The following is an 18264-nucleotide window of genomic DNA, read 5'->3' as shown; positions in this document are numbered from 1 at the left end:
GATTGTTGGCCTCCCAGAGGGGGCGGAGGGGGCTCATCCCGGGGAGTTTGAGGCGAACATGTTCCAGAAGCTGCTGGGCCTTTCCCCCGACCGTTGGAGGTGGATCGGGCGTACAGAGCGCGGGCGAGGAAGCCGCGGCAGGGAAACCCCCCTCGGGCGATGGTGGTCAGGTTCCATAGGTACCTGGATAAGGAGCGTATTCTCCAATGGGCCAAGCGCACGCGGAGCTGTAAGTGGGACAACAGCATTTTGCGGGTGTACCAAGATCTAAGCGTGGAGGTGGCCAAGAGGAGGGCAGGCTTTAATCAAGTCAAGTCGATCCTGTTCAAGAAGCAGGTTAAGTTTGGTCTGTTGTATCTGGCGTGACTTTGGGTTACGCATGTGGACCAACATCATTACTTTGAGTCGCCCGAGGACGCTATGGAGTTTGTCAGGAGGAAAGGACTGGTGCCAACTTGAGAACATTCTGCTCTAAGTTTGAGAAACTGTTTTTCCTGTTCGTTTCAAATGCTGTTTGCACTGATTTATGCGTTTGTTCGTTTTCGTTCTTGGCTTTTTCTTCGATAATTGTGTTTTGTTTAAGAAGGGGAAAGTAGTTAAAGAATTATTCGATTTCGGTGGGTTTTCTGTGTTGTGAGGGGGATGATGGTGGGGATTTTTGACTTTGTAGTATTTTGAGGATTATTACTTTGATCTGTATTATGGCAAGAGTTTGACTTTGTTTTTCTTTATACTGATTTTGGTTGGCGTCTGTTTCTTAAAGGGGGCGGCCGTCGGGGCTGAGTTGATGAGGGCGATGGTTTTGAGGGGTGGGGGGAGGGCAGGTAGGCAACAATAGGTGGGAGACATGCTGGCACCGGAGCCGCGGGCCACCAGGCTAGCTGGGTGAGCTAGTCTGCGGGAGCACAGTGGGGGGGTGTATACAATCAGATTAGGAATGGGGTTAGATTACAGAGTGTTGTTGCTAGGTGGGGTAGGGGGTGTTGCTTGGCTGACGAGGGAGGGATTTGATTTTAGAAACGGAGAAGAGGTCGGGAATGGGCGCTGCTAGGAGGCGGGGCTACAGAGGCACGGGGCAGGGGCTGGGGGCAGGCCCAGGAAAGGGGATGGCTGACCGGCAAGGGGGGGCGGGGGTGCGGTGCCCCCCAACTAGGCTGGTTACGTGGAACGTTAGAGGGCTAAATGGGCCGGTGAAGAGGGCAAAAGTGTTCGCGCATCTTAGGGCTTTAAAGGCGTCCGTGATAATGTTGCAGGGGACGCACCTGAAGGTAGCGGACCAGGTTAGGTTAAGGAAGAGCTGGGTTAGTCAGGTATTCCACTAAGACCAGGGGAGTCGCGATTCTCGTGAACAGGCGGGTGCAGTTTGAGGTGGGGAGTATTGTTTCGGATGGGGGAGGTCGCTACGTTATGGTTAGCGGTAGGCTGGAAGGGAGGAAGGTGGGTCTGGTCAACATATATGCGCCAAACTGGGATGATGCGGATTTCAGAAAGAGGGTGCTGGGGAGGATACCCGACCTGGATTCCCACAAGCTGGTTATGGCAGGGGATTTCAATACAGTTATGGATCCAGGCCTGGACCGGTCGTGCTCAAGAACGGGCAGAGTGTCAGCAATGGGAAAAGATCTGAGGGAGTTCATGGAGGAGATGGGGGGGGGGTCGATCCATGGAGGTTTAGTAGGCCGACAGGGAAGGGGTTCTCCTTTTTCTCGCACGTTCAGAGGGTCTACTCCCGGAGCAATTTTTTAATACTGAGTAGGGATCTACCGACAGGGGTGGTGGATGCGCAGTATTCGGCAATCACCATTTCCGACCATGCCCCGCAGGAGGAGCACCCTGAGGAGGTAGGAGTAGCAGGGCCTGCTCCACAGTCACAGGAGGTACCCCAGAGAAAGATCACTTGGAGGTGTCCAGACAGTGCCTGACCTTCCATGCAGATGAGTGAGAACCAGTGTCGGAAAAGACTCTGCCTGTCAAGTGAATTGGTGGCTCACTTATTCACCCTTATTCAGGATTTCGTCCCATGGGGACTTGACAACCACCTTCCTCCTGTGGCATTTAAAGTCAGATCCGCCCTGAACTTTCACTTGACTGGCTCCATCCAGGGCTCCACAGGTGACCTTTGCGGAATCTCGCAAGCCTGCGCACATACGTGCATCAAGGAGATGACGGGTGCACTCTTTGCAAAGACATACAACTATGCCCATTTCAACCAGCATCAGACTAGCCAGGATGCTTTCCATAGGTACAAGGTGCCATCCACTGTGCTCACATGGCTCTCATACCCTGTGGCATCAAGGAGTGCAATTCCTGAACCACTAGGGCTCCCATTCCCTAAATGTTCAGTTGGGCTGCGACCACATACAAAACATCCAAGTGTGTGTTCACTTCTGGGGAGAGTACATGACTTTTACATCCTGTGCCGTTCTCAGATCTCCGCTATGTTTGAGGGGCCACAGCAGCTATAAGGCTGGCTCCCCAAGGACAGGGAATACCCACAGAGGAGGTGGCTGCTGATTCCTGTGCAGGGGCCAGAGAGGCAGCTGAGATGAGATACAATGAGGCTTGTGCTATTACTCACAGTTTGGTGGAACAGTCGGAATGCTGAAAATGATGTTCGGGTGCTTGAACCTGTTTGATGGAGCCCTGCAATACAGTCCACATAGGGTGTCACGCTTCGTGTTCATTTGCTGCGTCCTTCACAATCTGTTGCTTCAACAGGGGGAATAACTGCCTGAGGAGGAGATTGAGGAGATCAAGGTCGATGGTGAAGAGAAGGTCCTTGAGGGGACAGGACATTGACAATGTAGCGATGGCCAGATTGGGTAGCCAAGCTGGAATGTGCTTATTGCCGCCTGATTCATGGATGGTGATGAGGAAAGCCACTAAGAACAGCCATTCATTCTCATGTCCCTTTTATGTGCATTGCTGTCCCGTCTGCCTGCTGGTAGTGCACACCCTCAGTGATAAGGCTCGTGTCATGTGAATGTAATTGTTGTCCATAGTCACGATATTACAGGAGGATGATGACAACTTGCAGTGGGGACAGTGCATTGATTCTCAAAGAGATAATGCAAATGTCTGACCCCTGACTGGCTGATGGTATCTCACTGATTCTCAATGACCTGGGTCATATCATAACGATGGCACCTGCGAGTTGCACTTGTCCTGATAAAAGTTCCACCATGGACGTTATGTAATTTCAAGAAGGAATTAGATATAGTTCTTGGGGCTAAAAGGGATCAAGGGTTAAGGGGAAGGCGGGATCAGGGTATGATCTTATGGGCTATGATCATAATGAATGCGGAGTATGCTCGAAGGGCTGAGTGGCCTCCTCCTGCTTTATTTTCTATGTATGTTTCCATGTGTGGTGATTTGTCCCCTTAATGCTTAATGTCAACCGGAGGCTGATGCAAACATTTTATAGGAGAAAGCGGCAGGGCAACACATTGACAATGACTGGGATGAGTGAGGGTAACCTTGAATATTGTGGGAGGTGTCCTCATTCCTTTTGAGAAACAGGCATGACTTATATGTCCAGTCACTGTGAGGGGAACCTTGCAGAAGGCACATGGAGGAAACTCTGGACTGAGCACCCAGCCTTTCTCTGGTACAGAAATCAAGTTTTCTGGCCGACAAGACAGGAAGACATCTCATCAGAACAAGGAGCCACAGACAGGATGCAATAAGTGAGAATTTATTTACAAGTGCCTAACCTGCCTGCTCATGCTATGCTACTAGATCTTGTTAACTTTTCTGACCCTGCCGCGACAGCTTGGCGCATCCCTCGAAACCAGAGAAGAGGTAGATGCAGTATGTCGTACGCTATTGTCAGTGATGACCTTGGCGAGCATCTTCTGAAGTTCTGAGATCTTGAAGGCCCAGGCCTGCTATCAAGGTTCTTTTGAGTGGTAGTGTAACGTTCCTCAGCCTGTGGAGTTGGAGCTGAAGCGGTCACAGGATCAGGAGATTTTGGATGGGCTGGACACTCCCAGGAATTCGGATGGGCTGGACACTCTCGGAATCACCTGGTTGGATAGCCTTAAGCTGTGGACCAGCTTCTCCTCCTCCCCCTGGGTGTTCGAGGGCACCTGGCTTCCTTCTTGGGATAGAGGGTCAGCTGGACTGAGCTCAATAAGACCCCCCATTCTCTGACATTGGAACTTGTGGATGCCCACAAATGCCTGAACCGTGGAGTGCACGTCCTGCTGCAGTGCAGGACAATAGTCTTGCATCAAGTTCTCCATGGTGACCAGCACCCTTGCTGCATTAACCCTGATCGCTCTGGATTGTCAGCACGACCTCATCAGACAGAAGGTAGTAGGACTCCTCCGTGCTGCATTTCAATCTGAGGTGTGTAGCTGATATCCCTTCCTGATGTTTCCGTCTTTGCTTTTGGAGCTTCAGCAACCGAAGGATGGCTGAGTCCAGAGGAATGTCATTTCATTGGGTCTCAATAGATTTCAGTAGAAATGCTCCAAGTGCTTGAACCTTGAAGGGCCCTGCCCCTGCCTGCTGGATCTGGATCAAAGAGCTTTAGGTACTCACTAGTTTGTGACCAGAGGCATCTCTAAAACCTGGTCCTAGCGAGGTATGTGGCGCAGGTGCAGGGTATGGCTGAAAGCTGTGATGGTTCTTCAATGTCCATGTCCTTTAAATCATTTTGCCTGGGGTTGGAACTCTCTTGCACCTGGCTGGTGGACTCCTAGGGCTGTTCCCCTGATGTGCCTATGAGAAAAGGGAGATTACACTGTTGCAGGCATGAGACATGGGTTTTGTGGATGATGCCATACTGGATCCTCACTTGGTTTATTGCTGCCCACTTCACCGTCAGCAAAGGAGCATTTGGATTCCTGCCTGGCAGCGGAAAGGCTCTCTACTTGACATCAGAGAAAAACTTTCAACCCGGGTATCCATCTATATGCCTAGGATCTCTCCTTATTATGTTGCAGTTTGTTCTGCATGAAAACAGATGGAGATAGTGTAAGCAGGACATATGCAGGGAAGCACCGAAGGGAAGCTAGCATTTATGGATAGTGAATGGTACCAGTGAGGTGGTGAGCTTACAACCCACAGGGGAACTGAAGATGTGTGTGGAGAGCGAATGGTGGTGTTCCATGAGCTGGCAGTGAGTGAGCTCCCTGTGGATATATGATGGGCGGGTCAGAGTTTTTTTTTCCAAGTAAGGGGCAATTTCGTAATAATAATAATAATCTTCACTAGTGTCATGAGTAGGCTCACAGTAACACTGCAATAAAGCCACTGTGAACATTCCCTAGTCGCCATCCTCTGGCGCCTGTTCGGGTACACAGAGGGAGAATTCAGAATGTCCAATTCACCTAACAAGCACATCTTTCGGGACTTGTGGGAGGAAACCGGAGCACCCGGAGGGAACCCACGCAGACATGGGGAGAGCGTGCAGCCTCCTCACAGACAGTAATCCAAACCGAGATCGACCTGGGTTCTTGGCGCCGTGAGGCAGTAGTGCTAACCACTGCGCCACTGTACTGCCTTGATGGGTGGGTGAGAGTTGAAAGTAATGGGAAGAGAAACTTGCGCTGACAGAATGAAGGAATCATTAATCCTTTGCGTGCACTGGATGTCGATCCTCTGCAATGCAATCCTGTTGACGACCAATGCCACTGCCTCCTGCTGGGCTGGTGTTCCTGCGAGCTGGTCTCCTCCCTTTACGCGTCTGCAGGGAGACAGTGAATTCAGTGGGTTTTGTGAGGGCCACGAAGAATCTGGCACGAGTTTTAAGGATACAATGAAATAACATTTATTTACAATAACGTATATATACAAAGCTGCAGCAACTTCACTTGCTGCTCACTCCTTCGTGCTGGTTCCAAACTGGCCAGCTTTATTTATACAGGGAGTCTGCTAATGATTTCTCCGCCCCCCTCATTGGGGAAGCTCATACTCCCACAGGATTGTGGGATTGTCATTAGTCCCCAGCCAATGGTAAGCAGGCAGGTTATAACATCCCTCCCTCCCAAAGTCCAAGGAATGCACCGAAGACCCTGGCGAAGGAGGGCGTCGGACTCGTTTTGCCGCAGGCCGGACACCATTTGCACGAGGCGCTGGATCAGGCGGCGTGTAACAAGACGGAGACCGGCGCTTCCGTGATGAACGGCGTAACGGTTATACGTCCACAGCCCGTGTGCCCGAGGATTCCCCCTCTGATGCGTCCTGTGTCTCCATCTCGGAGTCAGAGTCTGCTGCCTCCGTCATCTCGGCGTCTCTATCTCCATACGGTTCTGTAACGACCTGCGCAGGCTTTGAGTGAGGCACCAGAGGAAGATTGTGAGGACTACTTTCCATTGTCTCTGGTCTCTGAGGCTGTAGAAATGAGCTCCGGGGGTGGGGAATCTTTGGAAGGGATAGTCTTCTGGCCTGAACGTTCTCTACATGTTTGCCCTGGAGACCAACCTGGACTTGCACCTGATAAGATATAGGGCCCGTTTGGCGAAAGATTACGCCAGGGACCCACTGGGCACCACCAGCAAAATTCCGAACGAACACTGGGTCACCGGGCGCAAACTGCCGAATCGGCCGATGCCGAGAAAAACCATGTCCCTGCCGTTCTTGTGTGTGGCGTACTTTTGTGCCAATGTCCGGGAAAACCATGCTAAGGCGGGTGCGAAGTCTCCGGCCCATTAGGAGTTCTGCGGGAGCTACCCCAGTCACCGCATGGGGGGTGGTCCTATACGAAAACAAAAAGCGAGACAGTCTCATGTCCATTGACCCGAAAGACTGCTTCTTTAGGCCTCGTTTGAATGGCTGCACTGCGCGCTCTGCCAACCCATTTGAAGCCGGGTGGTAAGAGGCAGTGCGGATATGGCGTATGCCGTTCATCTTCATGAACCTCGCAAACTCCGCACTTGTGAATGGAGTGCTGTTATCCGTGACCATCCCCTCGGGGAGGCCATGCGTACGAAAAGTCAAACGCATCTTCTCAATTGTTGCGCAGGACGTTGTGCCTAGCATCTTATGCACCTCTAGCCATTTAGACTGGGCATCGATTAATAGAAGGAACATGGATCCTTGAAAAGGGCCTGTGAAATCCGCATGCAAGCGCGCCCAAGGCCGCCCTGGCCATTCCCAGTGATGTTGGGGCGCGGCCGGCGGAAGCTTCTGATGCTCCTGGCAAATGGAGCAGTTTTGGGCCACCTTCTCAATGTCGGTGTCGAGGCCTGGCCACCAGACATAACTCCGGGCCAACATTTTCATTTTGGTCACACCTGGATGCCCATTGTGCAAGTCTCTTCGTATCAGCTCCTGGCCTTTTTCCGGGACAATCACACGCGTCCCCCACAAGAGGATGCCGTCTTCCACGCTGAATTCTGACAGCTTGGAGGAAAATGCCTGCAACTTGCCTGGGAGCTGCCTATGCTGCCCACCATACAGGAATATGTGCCGAACTTTTGACAGGACTGGCTCTGTCGAGAAGGCAAGGTGTCTTGTGGCCATCGACTTTCACCGTCGTTGTCGTGGTTGCGAGGTTGTGTGACCGGGACTGGTCGAGCATGATGGAGGCGATCTGCGGCTGGTGTTAGTGGGCCCTGGGCTGGTCGGCGACGGTTGCGGGCGATGAGTGGCCTGATGAGATGCCCGACAAGCAGGGTTCCTGAGGCGCCGCCAAAAATGGCGCCAAAAATGGCGGAGTCCACGGGGTGCACGTGACGGGCGGCGTTAAAGATGGTGGCACCCACGGGCCACACGAGGTCTGATGGGGGGACGATGGCGGTGCCCACGGTCTGCACGTGGTTTGCGGGGGCGAAAATGGTGGAGCCCACGGGTCGCACATTGGGGGTGCAGGAACAATGGGGCTGGTTACAGCGTCGATCGACTGGGCCTGGCACACCGCATCGAAATGTCTTTTTATCCCACAGGCCTTGTAGAGTGCGCTCCGCGTCGGGCAGCATGCCGGGGGTGCTTTGTCTGCCTGCAGAAATAGCACTTGGGCCCCCCGGGGTTGGCTGGCTGCCGCGCGGTGCAGGCTTGGGGTTGGCTGGTGGCGGTCACTGGTGGGGTCCACGATGTCCAGGAGGGGGTCACCGTGCGGTCAGGAGCGTACGCTTGTACATTACGGGAGGCTACCGTTAGCGAGGTCGTGAGTTTCTTGATCGCCGCGAGGCTGAGCGTACCCTCTTCTAAGAGGCGTGGCGGATGTACGCTGACCCTTTGCCCATAACGATAGCGTCTCTGATTAGGAGTTCGGAATGTTCGACGGCCGAAACTGCTTGGCAATCGCCGGGGCGTGCAGGGCACGCCAGAAATCTTCCAATGACTCACCGGGGAGTTGTTGCCGCGTGGAAATGAGGTGCCTGGCGTAGAGTTTGTTGATCGGCCGTGTGTAGTTCTCTTTCAGAAGCGCCATGGCCTCAGTGTGTTAGGCGCGTCCCGGGCAGCACGGTAGCATGGTGGTTAGCACAATTGCTTCACAGCTCCAGGGCCCCAGGTTCGAGTGTTGGGTGGGGTTACTGGGTTATGGGGATAGGGTGGAGATGTGGGCTTGGGTGCGGTGCTCTTTCAAAGAGCTGCTGCAGACTCGATGGGCCGAATGGCCTCCTTCTGTACTGTAAATTCTATGATAAGGGGAAAGATATCGGAGCTCAACTGTGTGTACAGGATCTGTAGTTTCTGTGCCTCAGAGGGTTGTTCTGTCGCTAATCCGATGTAGGCTTCAAAGCAAGCCAGCCAGTGGTCGAAGGCTGACGTGGCATTGTCTGCTTGAGGGTGCAGCTGCATGTGATCTGGCGTGACGCTGTAAAATCTCTGCTTAATAAATTGATGAACAATTACGACGAGATGAGAGTAGAGAGTAATCGAGGCTTTATTAAGCAGAGATATGTTGCCTCCTACAGCTGCTGCGGAAATGGCTGCAGCTCAGTGAGCACACACATTTATACTCCATCGACTGGGTGGAGCCAGCAGGCAGGGATCTACCCCCGTACCTGTAGTACAGGAGCCTTACCGTATTACTTCTCATATGTGCAATATATACAAACAGTGGTGATTACCACAGTCAGAAAAATAAAACCTTTTATAATATCTATCTTATACTCTTAACATTCAAGGGCAGCAGACACATGGAAACACCATTAGCTGGATGTTTCCCTCCAAGTCATTCACCATCCTGACTGTAATGGAATGTTCATTACTGACATGTCTCACCATTAGACCTGCCCTTGTCAATAGTGTGTTTGCTATGCCCACCTCCTCCACCCCACATTGCCCTCCTCCAAACCTATGAGCCGATTTATCAGTCCATGATGAATTGACACCAACAAACCACTCTAGCCCAGGCTTCCCTTCCCAATGACAAGGCACTCCAGAATTCAGTACCCCAGCAGTAGAAGAGGAACGCTAAGGGGAGCAGGCATAGAGTGCAGCAGTCCCCTGTGGCCATTCCCTTTTAACAAGTATACCATTTTGGATACTGTTGGGAGGATGACTGTTCAGGTGAAAACAGCAGTAACCAGATCTGTGGCACTACGACTGGCTCTGGGGCACAGCCGGAAAGGGTAACGGTAAACAGGACCGTAGTAATAGGAGACTTAATAGTTAGGGAGACAGACAGGAGATTCTGTGGCCGGAAACAGGAGTCCAGGATGGTGTGTTGCCTCCCGAGTGTCAGAGTCAAGGATATCTCTGAGCGGCTGCAGAACATTCTCAAGGGGGAGGGGAAGCAGCCAGAAGTCGCTGTGCATGTTGACACAAATGACATAAATAGAAATAGCGATGAGGACCTGAAGCGTGATTATAGAGAGTGAGGAAAAAGGTTAAGAAGCAGGACCTCGAGGGTGATAATCTCGGGATTACTTCCAGTGCCACGTGTTACTGAGGGTAAGAACAGGAGAATATGGCAGCTGAATGCGTGGCTAAAGAATTGGTGCAGGGGGCAGTGATTCAGATTCTTAGATCATTGGGAGCTTTTCTGGGGCAGAGGTGACCTCTTTAAGAGGGATGAGTTGCATCTGAACTGGAGGGGGTTCAATGTCCTGGGGGGCAGATTTGCTAGTGCTACAAGGGAGGGTTTAAACTAGATTGGCAGAGGGGTGGGATTCTCAGCAGCAGGAAAGCAAATGAGGGGCTGAAAGGAGATGCAGTACTCAGCAACGGCAAGTTGAATAGACATGATAGGCAGGAGCATGGCAGGGAGCGGGGAAAACCTGTTGGATTAAATTGCATCTATTTCAATGCAGGAAGGCTGACCGGTAAGGTTGATGAACTCAGGGCATGTTAGAACATAAGAACATACGCCTGAAGAGGCGTGGACCTTTGTACAAGCCGAAAAGTTGGACTCTAACTGAGGGTTTGTGAGGGTGGGGGGATGTTTTGGGGTTTGATGTGTGATGGTTGTTGTATATAGGGGGTCAATCACGCGCAGGAAATGTTACATGGGCTGGGGGAGAGAGACAAGGCCGCGACAGGAGCTGCGCCAGAGGGGGCGGAGCGGGCTTTGGAAAGGCGGGAAGGGGAACGAAGGAATGCATATGGATTGGGAGACTCCCACGCGGGGAGGTCAATGGGACCGCGGGGGAAGCCGGGGTCAGCAGGCATCAGCTGACTTACGGGAGTGACATGGGGGAGCAAAAAAGCTAGACAGGGGTCTACCGGGGGGGGAGGGGAGGGGGGGAAGGGGAGGGAAAAAGGGTTGCTGGTGCACTGGCCGAAAGGGAATGGGACACAGAAGAGGTGGTCGGGACGGGGGTCCCCCCTCTGAGGTGGTGTGTGGGAAGGTGAGGGGGTGTATCGAAAGGTACTTGGAGGCCAACGACAATGGGGAGGTGCGGGTGGGGGTGTTATGGGAGGCGTTGAAGGCGGTGATCAGGGGAGAGCTAATTTCCATTAGGGCTCATAGGGAGAAGACAGAGGGTATGGAAAGGGAGAGGTTAGTGGGGGAGATTTTGAGAGTGGACGCAGAGGCCCCGGAGGAAAGATTACTTGGGGAAAGACGACGGCTCCAGACGGAGTTTGACCTGTTGACCACAGGGAAGGCGGAGACACAGTGGAGGAAAACGCAGGGGGCGACCTACGAGTATGGGGAAAAGGCTAGTCGGATGCTGGCACACCAGCTCCGTAAGAGGATGGCAGCGAGGGAAATAGGGGGAGTCAAAGATGGAAGGGGAGCCACGGTTCGGAGTGCGACGAAAATAAACGAGGTATTCAAGGCCTTTTATGAAGAGCTGTACAGATCCCAGCCCCCAGCGGAGGAAGAGGGGATGAGACGATTCCTAGATCAGCTGAGATTCCCGAGGGTGGAGGAGCAAGAGGTGGCTGGTTTGGGGGCACCAATTGGGTTGGAGGAGCTGAGCAAGGGTTTGGGGAGCATGCAGGCGGGGAAGACCCCGGGACCGGACGGATTCCCGGTGGAGTTCTACAGGAAGTACGCAGACCTGTTGGCCCCACTACTGGTGAGGACCTTTAATGAGGCAAGAGAGGAGGGGACCCTGCCCCCGACAATGTCGGAAGCGACAATTTCTTTGATCCTAAAGCGGGACAAGGACCCACTACAATGTAGATCGTACAGGCCGATCTCGCTCCTCAATGTGGATGCAAAGTTGCTGGCAAAAGTGCTGGCCACGAGGATCGAGGACTGTGTCCCGGGGGTAATCCACAAGGACCAGACGGGATTTGTAAATGGCAGGCAACTAAACACCAATGTGCGGCGGCTCTTAAACGTGATAATGATGCCATCGGAGGAGGGAGAGGCAGAGATAGTGGCAGCTATGGACGCGGAGAAGGCCTTTGACCGAGTAGAGTGGGAGTACCTCTGGGAGGTGCTGCGTAGGTTTGGGTTCGGGGTAGGGTTTATCAATTGGGTTAAGCTCCTTTACAGAGACCCGATGGCGAGTGTAGTGACGAACCGGCGGAGGTCGGAGTACTTTCGACTGTACTGAGGGACGAGGCAGGGGTGCCCCCTGTCCCCCCTGTTGTTCGCATTGGCGATCGAACCATTGGCCATGTCATTGAGGGAGTCTAATAAATGGAGAGGGGTGGTCCGAGGGGGAGAAGAGCATCGGGTGTCGCTATATGCGGATGACCTGTTGCTGTACGTGGCGGATCCAATGGAGGGGATGGTGGAGGTCATGCAGACTCTAAGGGAGTTTGGGGAGTTTTCGGGCAAAAAGCTCAATGTAGGGAAGAGTGAGCTCTTTGTATTACAGGCGGGGGACCAAGAAAGAGGGATAGGGGACCTACCGCTGAGGAGGGCGGAGGGGAGCTTTCGGTATCTGGGGATCCAGATAGCCAGGAGTTGGGGGACCCTACATAAACTGAATCTGATGAGGTTGGTGGAGCAAATGGAGGAGGATTTCAAAAGATGGGACATGTTACCGCTCTCGCTGGCGGGTAGAGTGCAGTCGGTCAAAATGGTGGTCCTTCCGAGGTTTCTGTTTGTGTTTCAGTGCCTTCCCATCGTGATCACTAAGGCCTTTATTTAGAGAGTAGGCAGGAGTATTATGGGGTTTGTGTGGGCGAATAAGACCCCGAGGGTAAGGAGAGGGTTCCTGGAACGCAGTAGGGACCGAGGCGGGTTGGCGCTGCCAAACCTGGGGAGCTACTACTGGGCAGCAAATGTGGCGATGATCCGCAAGTGGGTTATGGAGGGAGAGGGGGCGGCATGGAAGAGGTTGGAGATGGCATCCTGGAAAGGAACGAGCCTGGGGGCGTTGGTGACGGCACCGCTGCCGCTCTCGCCGACAAAGTATACCACGAGCCCGGTGGTGGCGGCAATGCTAAGGATCTGGGGCCAGTGGAGACGGCACCGGGGTGCAATGGGAGCATCGGTGTGGTCCCCGATCAGGGGTAACCACCGGTTTGTCCCGGGGAAGATGGACGGGGGGTTCCAGAGCTGGCATCGGGCGGGGATTGGAAGAATGGGGGACCTGTTCATCGACGGGACGTTTGCGAGCCTAGGGGCACTGGAGGAGAAGTTCGAGTTACCCCCGGGAAATGCCTATAGATATATGCAAGTGAGGGCTTTTGTGAGGCGACAGGTGAGGGAATTCCCGTTGCTCCCGGCACAAGAAGTTCAAGATAGGGTGATCTCGGGTGTATGGGTCGGGGAGGGCAAGGTGCCGGAAATACACCAGGAGTTGAAAGAAGAGGGGGAAGCGCTGGTGGAAGAGTTGAAGGGTAAATGGGAGGAGCAGCTGGGGGAGGAGATCGAGGAAGGTCTGTGGGCTGATGCCCTAGGTAGGGTTAATTCCTCCTCCTCATGTGCCAGGCTCAGCCTGATACAATTTAAGGTGTTCCACAGAGCGCACTTGACGGGGGCGAGGTTGAGTAGGTTCTTTGGGGTAGAGGACAGATGTGGAAGGTGCTCAGGGAGCCCGGCGAACCATGTCCATAAGTTTTGGTCATGCCCGGCACTGGAGGGGTTCTGGAGAGGAGTGGCGGGAGCAATATCTCAGGTGGTGAAAGTCCGGGTCAAGCCAAACTGGGGGCTAGCAAATTTGGAGTAGTGGACGAACCGGGAGTGCAGGAGGCGAAAGAGGCCGGCATTCCGGCCTTTACGTCCCTAGTAGCCCGGCGAAGGATCTTGCTAATGTGGAAGGAGGCGAAGACCCCCAGTCTGGAGGCCTCGATAAATGATATGGTTGGGTTCATAAAGTTGGAGAGGATTAAGTTTGTCTTGAGAGGGTCTGCGCAGGGGTTCTACAGGCGGTGGCAACCGTTCCTAGACTATCTCGTGGAGCGTTAGAGGAAGGTCGGTCAGCAGCAGCAGCAACCTTGGGGGAGGGGTGGAGGGGACGTCCTGGGAGAGGGGAGGGCGGGGGGGGGGGGGGGGGGGGGGGGGAGAAGGGACTGCCTGGGAGGGTGGATGAGCAAGAGATAACATGAAGGGTTGGGGAAACTGGCACGTACGGGTGAGGGCCAGTGTACAAAGCTGTGTGAATATATCATTTTGCCATGTAGATATCTTGCTCTGCGCGATTTCTCTTTTTTTTTTGTTACGAGGGGGGGATTTATTGTTTGTCAGGGAGAAAAATTGTGTTAAAAAACTTTAATAAATCTACTTCCCCTTATTTTGAGGCTATGCCCCCTAGTTCTGCTTTCACCCGCCAGTGGAAACAACCTGCCCGCATCTATCCTATCTATTCCCTTCATAATCTTATATGTTTCTATAAGATCCCCCCCTCATCCCTCTAAATTCCAACGAGTACAGTCCCAGTCTACTCAACCTCTCCTCGTAATCCAACCCCTTCAGCTCTGGGATTAACCTAGTGAATCTCCTCTGCACACCCTCCAGTGCCAGTACGTCCTTTCTCAAGTAAGGAGACCAAAACAGAACACAATACTCCAGGTGTGGCCTCACTAACACCTTATACAATACAAAGTCTTACAACACCAGGTTAAAGTCCAACAGGTTTGTTTCGATGTCACTAGCTTTCGGAGCGCTGCTCCTTCCTCAGGTGAATGAAGAGGTCTGTTCCAGAAACACATATATAGACAGTAGTCAGAGATGAAATAACCAAGGGATTATCCAGCGAGGCTTTGTGGGTGGAACTAAAAAAATAAGAAGGGAATGGTGACCTTATTGAGGTTGTATTATAGACCACCAAATAGTCAACAGGAATTAGAAGAACAAATATGTCTGGAGATTGGAGAGACTTGCAGGAGTTTCAGGGTTGTCATAGTAGGGGATTTTAATTATCCTAACATAGACTGGGACTACCATAGTGTTAAAAGTTTAGATGTGAAGAAATTGGGTTCTTTCTGTCCACAGTCTGGTCTCAATCAAAAGGCTGAGTTCGGATTTAGAAATTCCTTTCGTTTATTTCAAATAGCTTGCAAGCTTACTGATGAAGGCAGGAGACCCATGTCTCTTGAAACTCCCAGAGCGAGTGAGACAAAGGGAGGCAACACATGTGGTCTCATATACATGCAGTATCAAGTTCCACATACACGAATACAAGATTCCGATAGGCCCTTTCCCTGACCTGGTCATATAATCCAACTGCCACTGATTCTGATAGGTTCATTACACATTCCTTTCCTTCCTCTGGGTCTCTGCCTCCCAGCATCCTTTGTGCAAAGAGCCAGTCCTGATAGCCACCCCTCCCCCTCTCGCCTTGCTTTGCCCATCTCATTGTTCACTCCCTGCAACCCGAATTAATGTCCATAATGCACTATTCTAACTGGTCATCCCAGTCTAATGCTCTTTTCTTTAGTTCAATTTCTCATTCTCTCCTTTTATCATTCTATGATAACTACTATGCCGCCTCCTAACCAACATTCCTTTCCGCTACCCGTCGACAGCGGGACACCGGTGGCATTGTGGCAGGTGCATTGGCCTGACGTCTGGGTTACGCTACACCGCCATTCTGTGCAGGTGGAGAACAGACATGTTATATGTTCTTTTGCCTTTGCCACGAGGGTCTCTATCGCTGGAGAAATGTGTGGGTAGATATTCCCCCTAATGGTCAAAAAATGTGCTAACAATTCGCCAGACCAACACAATAGTCCTGTTGCTGTCTCGGTCCAAATGTGGGGTTTGGGTAGGCATACAACTCCCAGTGTCCATTATAAACATCCCCGGATTAATAACCTGCATTGATGTCTGGTCTGAAAGACCGTCCCGCAATTCATTACATTCCGTACATAAACACCTCATCACATTTTTACAGCCACTGGCTCTCCGTCCGGGTTCCTTCTGGTTTGATGATCGCCAGTAACGGGATGTCATCTTAGTGAGTGGTGATGGGCCGAGTCTATCGGCATCATCCGAGCCATAGTCATCTTACAACACATATTAAGGCATCCAATGATTATACAATATACAATTATAATAATAAGTATTATCAATCCATGCATCAGGTAAAACCCCATGACCGAGCTATGAGAGCTGACTCTGAGCTGAATCCTACTGTTGGGTTTATATCCCCCTTCTAGTCGTACTGACTAGCAGCTATCCCCAATCCTTGTCACGTGTGTGTATACATGTCGTGATTTGTAAACTGTGTACGGAAATCAACTGTAAATTGATCCATCCCGCAGACCAGTGGCGATAGACTCTTTGTATTGTTCTTGCCTCAAGTCCAATCACCGTGAACCATAGCTGTTGCTACTCAGGAAGGTAACACAATAGCTATATCTGTGTGTTCCACTACCTCCAAGGCATCTGATTACCCTGGGATAGCAGCACCATAAAAGTGTCCTCATGTCCCTCAGAAACAGCACACAACTCAGTCCATCAGCGACCAAAAAGGTTTTCATCCCTTACTGGTATTATTTATTTTTTTAGGAAGTGCTTTCCGTTTCGCATTGGCATGGTAAATTATGATATCATGTACTATCCACTGATTATCTTGCTTTATGAATTGCAGAAGCTTCAATTAATCCTGTTTTTATTCCTGACTTCCTCACACTAACGTCTAACATTGTACTGAACCATGTAGTCTGCCAGCCCCGGTTTACATGAGACAATACTCAGTTTTCTTCAAATCCCTTTAGTCCGTTATCATTTTCCTTACAGCATAGAGTGTATACTTGCCATTATTTGTTTGTTTGTTTTTCTACTTTGCAATAACACCACTTACACATTCAATACAGTCAACTTTTGGAGTTACAACCCAATTAAATCCATACATAACAATCCTAACAACTTACAAGACATTTAATCCGTAATAACTATTACACTCTCCAATGCAATATTGTTTGCTGCATTGGTTACAAATTTTCCGCCGTGGCATCAAGCTGCCAAAATTCCTAAACTATTGTCATTATAAATGCGGGGGTTCCTTGTCAGTCGCTGCCGTCTACCAAGACCCTGAATAACACCACCGCACATACCCCGTGGAGACCACAGATCATCCATCAGCTGACGTGCAGTTCGAGATGTCTGACCGGAGTTTTCACTATTGAGGAATAATTTGATATTTTGATTTGTTTCTAACCCGTAAGGTTTTCCTTCTGGGCTCTGTCATTTAATTCCCTCAAATATGTAGCCAATTGTATCATTAGTTCCCCCCCCATACTGTCTAAAACATTCTTCTCTGGTGTGTAGTTCTCGTTCTTCATCTGTGTTATTTTTGCTTCACCTGAAAACCAAATGAACAGGTCAAAGGGGCTGTTTAGCACAGGGCTAAATCGCTGGCTTTGAAAGAAGACCAAGGCAGGCCAGCAGCACGGTTCAATTCCCGTAACAGCCTCCCCGAACAGGCGCCGGAATGTGGCGACTAGGGGCTTTTCACAGAAACTTAATTTGAAGCCTACTTGTGACAATAAACGATTTTCATTTTCATTTCATTTCAAAGGCGGATAGGACCCTATTCCTTAATTTGTATCTTTCTATTCTTGTTTCGATGTTCCAGAAGTGCCCTCACCAGGACTTCCGAATTTCCATTTAATTCCCTTTTTTTTCTTTAACTGATTTGTTTTCCTGATCATGTACGTACATCATACGATTAAGGCCTGTTAAGCCTCCTTCTCCTATTGTTGCACCCCTGAGTGAGACTCGAAGAATCTCAAACTTCTCTTTTACTAACTCAGTGATCTAAGCGGGTTGAAACTTTCCCTGATACATGTCGGATATTGCTACTGCATGTACTTTAATTCCTTTAATTTTGATTACGACCGGATTTTTATGAAAGTATTTTCCAACCATGACATTTTCACTTTATCATCTGTCCTATCGATGCTGCTAACAGGTTTCAATTCCCTGGCATCCCGCTCCACTGATTTCATTATACTAGTAAGTGCAGTTATCCCCTGCCACTCACAACCAAACATTCCTTTTCCCTTGTCCGAGCGGTTTGGGTATATGATCTATCCTGTGGCATCATAGCAGTGATACAGTCTCTAAACACTGTTAGGCTAATTTTACGTCCCCGGGTCATCCCAACACATCTTAAACTACGTACTCCCTCACTAATTGGTCCCACAAGTTTATAATTTCTTCACAATCCTGCGCATCCTTTCCCAATCACTCCATCGTCAGCTTGGTTTTCTCTGCAGTAATTACAATTTATCATTATCACACCATCCCATGGTCAAAAGCTATCATGTGGTCACAAACTTCGATCATCAGTGTTGCCTGATGTTTCACAAAACAATCATGACAACTGAATTCCCCAAATTTCCCTGGGAGCCGAAGCATTTCCCCATTTCTGTCGTTCTAAATGCAATATCAACTCACCTGAATGCTATATCTGCCATTCTCCTAGGTTTCATATGATTACTCCCTGTCCAAACTACTGGGCTACAGAACGTGCCACATCCTTGACACGATGTTTCATTATGTTCACAATGAAT

General features: G+C 50.8%; 1 protein-coding gene across 1 annotated transcript in view; it reads left to right on the top strand.

Annotated features, from left to right (window-relative positions):
• Positions 1 to 18264, top strand: part of LOC140411190 (dynein axonemal heavy chain 8-like) — a 2783184-nt gene that overhangs the window by 841995 nt on the left and 1922925 nt on the right. The window lies entirely within an intron of this gene.

This window comes from Scyliorhinus torazame, chromosome 4, assembly GCF_047496885.1.
Source record: "Scyliorhinus torazame isolate Kashiwa2021f chromosome 4, sScyTor2.1, whole genome shotgun sequence".
NCBI lineage: Eukaryota > Metazoa > Chordata > Chondrichthyes > Carcharhiniformes > Scyliorhinidae > Scyliorhinus > Scyliorhinus torazame.
This window is presented reverse-complemented; position numbering and strand designations above follow the sequence as displayed.